This window comes from Apodemus sylvaticus, chromosome 15, assembly GCF_947179515.1.
Source record: "Apodemus sylvaticus chromosome 15, mApoSyl1.1, whole genome shotgun sequence".
NCBI classification, from domain to species: domain Eukaryota; kingdom Metazoa; phylum Chordata; class Mammalia; order Rodentia; family Muridae; genus Apodemus; species Apodemus sylvaticus.
In genome coordinates this window covers 19,963,079-19,970,405 of record NC_067486.1, presented here as the reverse complement: position 1 = coordinate 19,970,405, position 7,327 = coordinate 19,963,079, and positions in this window count along the sequence as shown.

Genomic DNA, 7,327 nt, shown 5'->3' with positions numbered 1-7,327 from the left:
TTCCTTCCTTCCTGTATTAGTCTGGGTTCTCTAGAGTCACAGAACGTATGGGCATCGTATCGATGACTTACAGTCTATAGTCCAACTCCCCAACAATGATCAGCAGCAGCTGTGGATGGAAGTCCAAGGATCTAGCAGTTTCTCAGTCCCACAAGGCAAGCAGGCAAGAAAGAGTGAGTGAGTCTTCCTTCTTCCAATGTCCTTAAATAGATCTTTAGCAGAGGGTGTAACCCAGATTAAAGGCTGTAGGTCTCCAGCAGAGGGTGTGGCCCAGATTAAAGGCTTGTGCCTCCATGCCTTTAATCCCAGATGATCTTGAACTCAGAGATCTCCTTGTCTTAATCTTCTGGAATTCATAGCCACTGTGCTTCAAGACCTCCATGCCAAGATCCAGGTCAGAAATGTATATCTCTGAGCCTCCAGATTAGGATCATAGGTGAGCCTTCCAATTCTAGATTGTAGTTCATTCCAGATATAGTCAAGTTGACAACCAGAAATAGCCACTACAACCCACCCCTTGTCAACTTGACACAAATAATATCTCATATCCTCATGAAACAATAACAAGGTTGTGAATACGCCTAACATGATATAACTATTCCTTGTACAATTGCAAACATATTTGTAAATTTACAATGGGACAATGTCCCTTGGGAACATTCTTTTAGTGTCTCAATACCAATTGATGTTAAAGGAATTTGAAGAAAGACAAATGTATCCTTAACAAAATTAGACAGAATATTACTTATAATCCTTGTTTCTGCAACTGTTACGTGGCCCTAGCTGATATTTATAACTACCTTCCTCTGCTACCCATTCTATATTTTCTTCACCTTCAGCAAGCATCTCAGCAGGTCTTGGCTCTTCCTGGAGGATTGACCCATACCTTCATTCCTAATGGGTCTGAATAATTTGTCATCCTGCTTGGATTAGGCTGTTGTAGTTTCCCATTGACTTTAATCACAGGACATGGTAGTACTAAGAGACGCCCTAGGGAATCTCCTGCACTCCAGACATAATCCTGTTTACCCCCATTGTGGAGAGCCAATCCAATTTCCCCATGGTAATCTGGATCTATTACCCCTCCTAACACTGTTATTCCTTTCTTAGACTGTTGGTTTAAGGGCATTAGAAGCCCAAAATGGCCAGGGGGAAGTCTGAGCTTTCAGTTCAATGGAATGTTTCTTGTGGCTCCTGGTAGGAGCACTCCCCACTCTGAAACCAAAACTTCTAGGCCAGCAGAACCTAAATTTGTGGGGACAGGAAGCAAAAATTTTCCTAGATGGTCACTAGGAGTGATAGTGAGTGGAACTATTCCCTTTTCCACTCCTTGATTCCTGGACTGTGGGAGAGACTGTACCACATATTAAACGCGGATTCAAAGCATACACTGCCTTCTGAAGAACTCTGCCCCAGCCCTCCATGCTGTTGCCACCTAATTGGCGCCGTAACTGTGCCTTCAAAGGCCATTCCATCTTTCTATCAGACCAGCTGCTTCAGGATGATGTGGAACATGGTAAGACCAGTGAATTCCATAATCGCGGGCCCACTGTTGCACTTCTCTGGCTGTGAAATGAGTTCCTTGGTCAGAAGCAATACTGTGTGGAATACCATGACGATAGATAAGGCATTCTGTGAGTCCACGGATGGTGGTTTTGGCAGAAGCATTATGTGCAGGAAAGGCAAATCCATAACCAGAATAAGTATCTACTCCAGTAAGAACAAAACGCTGTCCTTTCCACAGGGGAAGTGGTCCAGTATAGTCAACCTGCCACCAGGTTGCTGGCTGGTCACCTCGAGGAATAGTGCCATATCTGGGGCTCAGTGTTGGTTTCTGCTGTTGGCAGATCTGGCATTCAGCAGCAGCTGTAGCCAGGTCAGCCTTGGTGAGTGAAAGTCCGTGTTGCTGAGCCCAAGCATAACCTCCGTCTCAGCCACCACGGCCACTTTGTTCATGTGCCCACTGGGCAATAACTGGGATGGCTGGGGAAAGAGGCTGACTGTGCACAGAACGGGTCATCTTATCCACTTGATTATTGAACTCCTCCTCAGCTGAAGTCACCTTTTGGTGAGCATTTACATGGGACACAAATATCTTCACATCCTTTGCCCATTTGGAGAGATCTATCCACATACTTCTTCCCCAGATGTCTTTCTCACCAATTTTCCAATTGTGATCTTTCCACATTCCTGGCCATCCAGCCAATCCATTGGCTACAGCCCATGAGTCAGTGAACAATCGTATGTCTGGCCATTTCTTCTTCCAAACAAACTGTAATACCATGTGTACTGCCCGAAGTTCTGCCCACTGTGAAGATTTTCCTTCACCCGTATCTTTCAGGGTGGTCCCAGAAAGGGGTTGGAATACTGCAGCTGTCCACTTCTAGGTGGTGCCTGCATAACGTGCAGAGCCATCAGTAAACCAGGTCCTAGTCTTCTCTTCTTCAGTCAACTGGTCATAGGAAACACCCTATGAGGCTATGGGCACATGCTTGGCAGCAGACGGCATTGTAACAGGAGTAGAAACCATAGGCATCTGAGCAACTTCTTCATGTAACTTGCTTGTGCCTTCAGGACCTGCTCTGGCCTGATCACATATATACCACTTCCATTTGATAATAGACTGCTATTGTGCACACTCTACTTTATGACTTGGAGGGTCTGATAACACCCAGCCCATGATGGGCAGTTCAGGTCGCATAGTAACTCGGTGTCCTATTGTCAAACGTTCAGTTTCCACTAAGGCCCAATAGCAGGCCAAGAGCTGTTTTTCAAAGGGAGAGTAGTTGTCTGCAGATGACGGTAGAGCTTTGCTCCAAAATCCCAAAGGTCTCTTCTGTGATTCACCTACAAGGGCCTGCCAGAGGCTCCAAACAGCATCTCTATCTGCCACTGGCACCTTAAGTACCTTTGGGTCTGCTGGATCATATGGTCCAAGTGGTAGTACAGCCTGCACAGCAGCCTGGACCTGTTGAAGAGCCTTCTCCTGTTCCAGGCCCCACACAAAGCTAGCAGCTTTCCAAGTCACTCTTTAAATAGGCCCGAGTAACACACCTAAGTGAGGAATGTGCTCTCTCCAGAATCCAAATAGACCCACTAAATGTTGTGCTTCTTTCTTGGTGGTGGGAGGGGCCAGGTGCAATAACTTATCCTTCACCTTAGAAGGAATATCTCTGCATGCCCCACATCACTGTACTCCTAAGAATTTCACTGAAGTAGATAGTCTTTGAATCTTGGTCGGATTTATTTCCCATCCTCTGATACGCATATGTGTTACCAGTGAATCCAAAGCGGTTGCTACTTCCTCCTCACCTCAGCATAATAGCATCAATATAGTGCACCAATGTGATATTTTGTGGAAGAGACAAACGATCAAGGTATTAGTTTGGGTTCTCTAGAGTCACAGAATGTATGGGCGGTCTCTATATAGTAAGGGAATTTGTCGATGACTTACAGTTTATAGTCCATCTCCCCAACAATGATCAGCAGCAGCTGTGGATGGAAGTCCAATGATCTAGCAGTTTCTCAGTCCCACGAGGCAAGCAGGCAAGAAAGAGTGAGTGAGTCTTCCTTCTTCCAATGTCCTTAAATAGATCTTCAGCAGAGGGTGTAGCCCAGATTAAAGGCTGTAGGTCTCCAGCAGAGGGTGTGGCCCAGATTAAAGGTGTGTGCCTCCATGCCTTTAATCCCAGATGATCTTGAACTCAGAGATCTCCTTGTCTTAATCTTCTGGAATTCATAGCCACTGTGCTTCAGGATCTCCATGCCAAGATCCAGGTCAGAAACTTATATCTCTGAGCCTCCAGATTAGGATCATAGGTGAGCCTTCCAATTCTAGATTGTAGTTCATTCCAGATATAGTCAAGTTGACAACCAGGAATAGCCACTACACTTTCTTTCTTTCCTTCTTTCTTTCTTTCTTTCTTTCTTTCTTTCTTTCTTTCTTTCTTTCTTTCTTCCTTCCTTCCTTCCTTCCTTCCTTCCTTCCTTCCTTCCTTCTTTCCTTTCTTTCTTTCTTCCTTCCTTCCTTCCTTCCTTCCTTCCTTCCTTTCTTTCTTTCTTTCTTTTTTCATGGAAAAATGTTAGCATTTAATTAACCTCCGAGTGGTCTTTAAACCACCAGGAACAGGCTCCTCCAACACCCTTAATCTTCTCTTTAGCTCTTCTGTTGAAGAATGTGGCCTTCACTACAACAGCTTGCTGAGGGAACTCTCCCTTGCCCAGAACTCTGTAGTAGCCCAGTCTAACACCATCCATGATGAGAGCAGCTCCAGTCTTGTTTTTTGCTGCATTGACTCGTGTCTGCTCACTGACCAAGGTCCACAACTTATCCAGGTTTGCCAGTTAGGCAGAAGCTCTGGTACCTCTTCAAGTGGTAATACCTCATACCAACTTTCCCAAAGTAATCTGGGTGATATTTGTCAAAGTTGATCCTGTGGTTATGCACGCCTCCAGCATCCCCAAGACCTCTTGGTGCTTGTGGTGCGGCCGTGGGCATGGCTCCAGTGGCCCCAGAGTTTCCTGTCTTCCTCAGTCTAGATGACTGGCATGGCGGAGGCAGAAAGGAAACCATCACTGGGCAGGTTTAAAAGCCGGGCAGACCCTGCAGAAGAAAAGATCTGTGTTCAGAAAGAAAGGGAGAGCTGAGAGGAAACACAGAAGGGCAAAACACAATGTTAGAGATCTCAGATATGACAGTACCCAACCTAACGCGCATGTATGACTGCAGTGCCGGAGTAAAAAAAAAACAAAACAAAACAAAACAAAAAAAACCCCTAGATTTGATGAAAAGTGTCAGCTGTATCCAAGAAGCTCAACAGACCTGAAGCTAGACAAAAGAACCCTAACCAAGGCATCATCAAACAAAAGCTAATGAGGAAAAGAGAAAAGCTGTCAAGTAGGCTGAGAAAAGAGAAAAGAGATGTATTTAAGGAGAAGGAGTCAAGAAACTGCTACTGACTTCTCATTAGAAATTGTACAAACCTAAAAATCCTGGAATAAAGGCTTTCAGAGGTGGAGACAGAGCTGGCCTCCTAAAATTCTGTTTACACAGTGTAGCTCTGAGAATAAAGACATCTCCACACAAAGAGAAGTTGAAAGAAATTGCTGTAAGAAATGGCGACAAAGAAGCTCCGCGGACAAAGGAAAATACGGCAGCTCCATGTGAAGAGCACAAGATCTAGTAAATAGTAAGGGCATGTTCAGGAGATTCAGTCCACCCCGAAGTTTGAGAGGTACTAATGGGAAAATACTGTATTTGGAGTCTTAAAGCCTAGTAATAAGTGACTCTAATCATATAAACCATTAAAGGCAGGAATCTTTCATGTCAGAGTTACTTCAGAAGATTATGTCAAAACAAGTGGGAGAATCCCAGAGATGTAAGCCACCATCACCTGGAGACAGCAAGCATAGGAATCTCAGGCTTGGTCTGTGAGGAACTACATTTAGCCAACAACCTGAAAAAACTTGGGAAACTCATTTCAGCATCCTACGGACATCCTAATTTTAGCCTCAGTGGACCTGAACCAGAGCCTTCAACTGAACTACATTTGACTGGATTTTTTTTTTACCCACTGTCTCCATCAATGCTCTACCGCTGAGAAGAGACACCATGACCACAGCAGATCCTATAAAAGAAAGGATTTCATTGGGGCTGGCTTGCAATTTCCAAGGTTTAGTTCGTTATCAAAATGGCGGGGATCATGGCAGCTTCAAGGCAGTGGAGCAGAGTTCTAGCTTTTGAAAATCTCAAAGCCCACCTTCAGTGACATACTTCCACCAATAAGGCCACATCTCCTAATCCTTTCAAATAGTGCCACTTCCCATTCAAATCCATGAGCCAATGGGAGAAATTGTTATCGAAACCATGCCTCACCAGCCATGAAATAATACATGGATATGGCCGTAGGCCATTAAATGTGCCTTAATTTGTTATGCCAGTTTTATGAAATTGATACACTGAATGTATAAAGTTTTGGAGAAATTTGGATTTTGTTTTGAGGTTATTTGAATGGCATTCTGCTTGATTCTCTCCAAACATAATTGTAAACTCAGTTTGTAAATACATATAGTTGTTCCTTTGTCCTGCCCTTACAAAATGGCTTTTTAGGCCATCCAGAGACTTGCCCCACCTGGGGATCCATCGCCCATACAGTCACCAAACCTGGACACTAATGTGGATGCCAACAAGTGCTTGCTGACAGAAGCTGGATATATCTGTCTCCTGAGAGGCTCTGCCAGTACCCCACAAATATAAAGGTGGGTGGGTGCTCTCAGCCAACTACTGTACTGAGCACAAGGTCCCCAATGGAGGAGCTAGAGAAAGGACCCAAGGAGCTGAAGGGGTTTGCAGCCCCATAGGAGGAACAACAATATGAACCAACCAGTATCCCCAGAGCTCCCAGGGACTAAACCACCAACCAAAGAGTACACATGGAGGGACCCATGGCTTTAGCTGCACGTGTACCAGAGCACATGTAGCTGCATATGTAGCCTTGTTGGACATCAATGAGAGGAGAGGCCCTTGGTCCTGTGAAGGCTCAGTGCCCCAGCATAGGGGAATGCCAGGACAGGGAAGCAGGAGTGGGTAAGTTAGTGAGCAGGGGGAGAGGAGAGATGGGATAGGGTGTTTTAGAGGGGAAACCAGAAAGGGGATAACATTTGAAATATAAATAAAGAAAATATCTAATAAAAAAACCCAACATGGCTTTTTAGCATCTCTATTATATGTCATGATGCTCGTGAAAGACTCTGTATCCTAGTTGATTAAAACTTAAACAACTCATGTTCCTGTGAGTTCTAGTAGATGTTTGACTTATAGTCTCCAGTAGTTATTCTCGCTCTATTGGATAATTTCCCCAAGACTCTTGGGGTCGCACCATACACATGCTCAGATTCTTCTTCAGTCAAAGACTTAAAGAAAAATTTGAAATGCTGTCTATGTACAGGTCTCCCTTTCTAACACTGTGTATTACAAATTCCAGTCACCACTACCATATCATCATCATCATTGTTGTCATCGTCATCATCATCATCATCATCATCATCATCAAATTCAATCTTTTCCTCCTTTCTGCAGCGTGGCCTTTCTTCATGCAGTCTGAAATACCTGTAGGCATAGAACCAGGGGCATTGTGTGCCCCATGCCATTTGCCTTTCTTTCTATTAAAAACTCCATGCCGTATCATCCATGGTCCAGCCTTTAAAAATAGGTATCTTGTATACTGTGGCCAGCTTTCTTTTACAAGCTATTCTGGTAAACTTGATTTCATCCTGGCTGGAATCCTTGGTTATTATGTCTGCAGATCTTTCATCTAGTTTCTCGGTG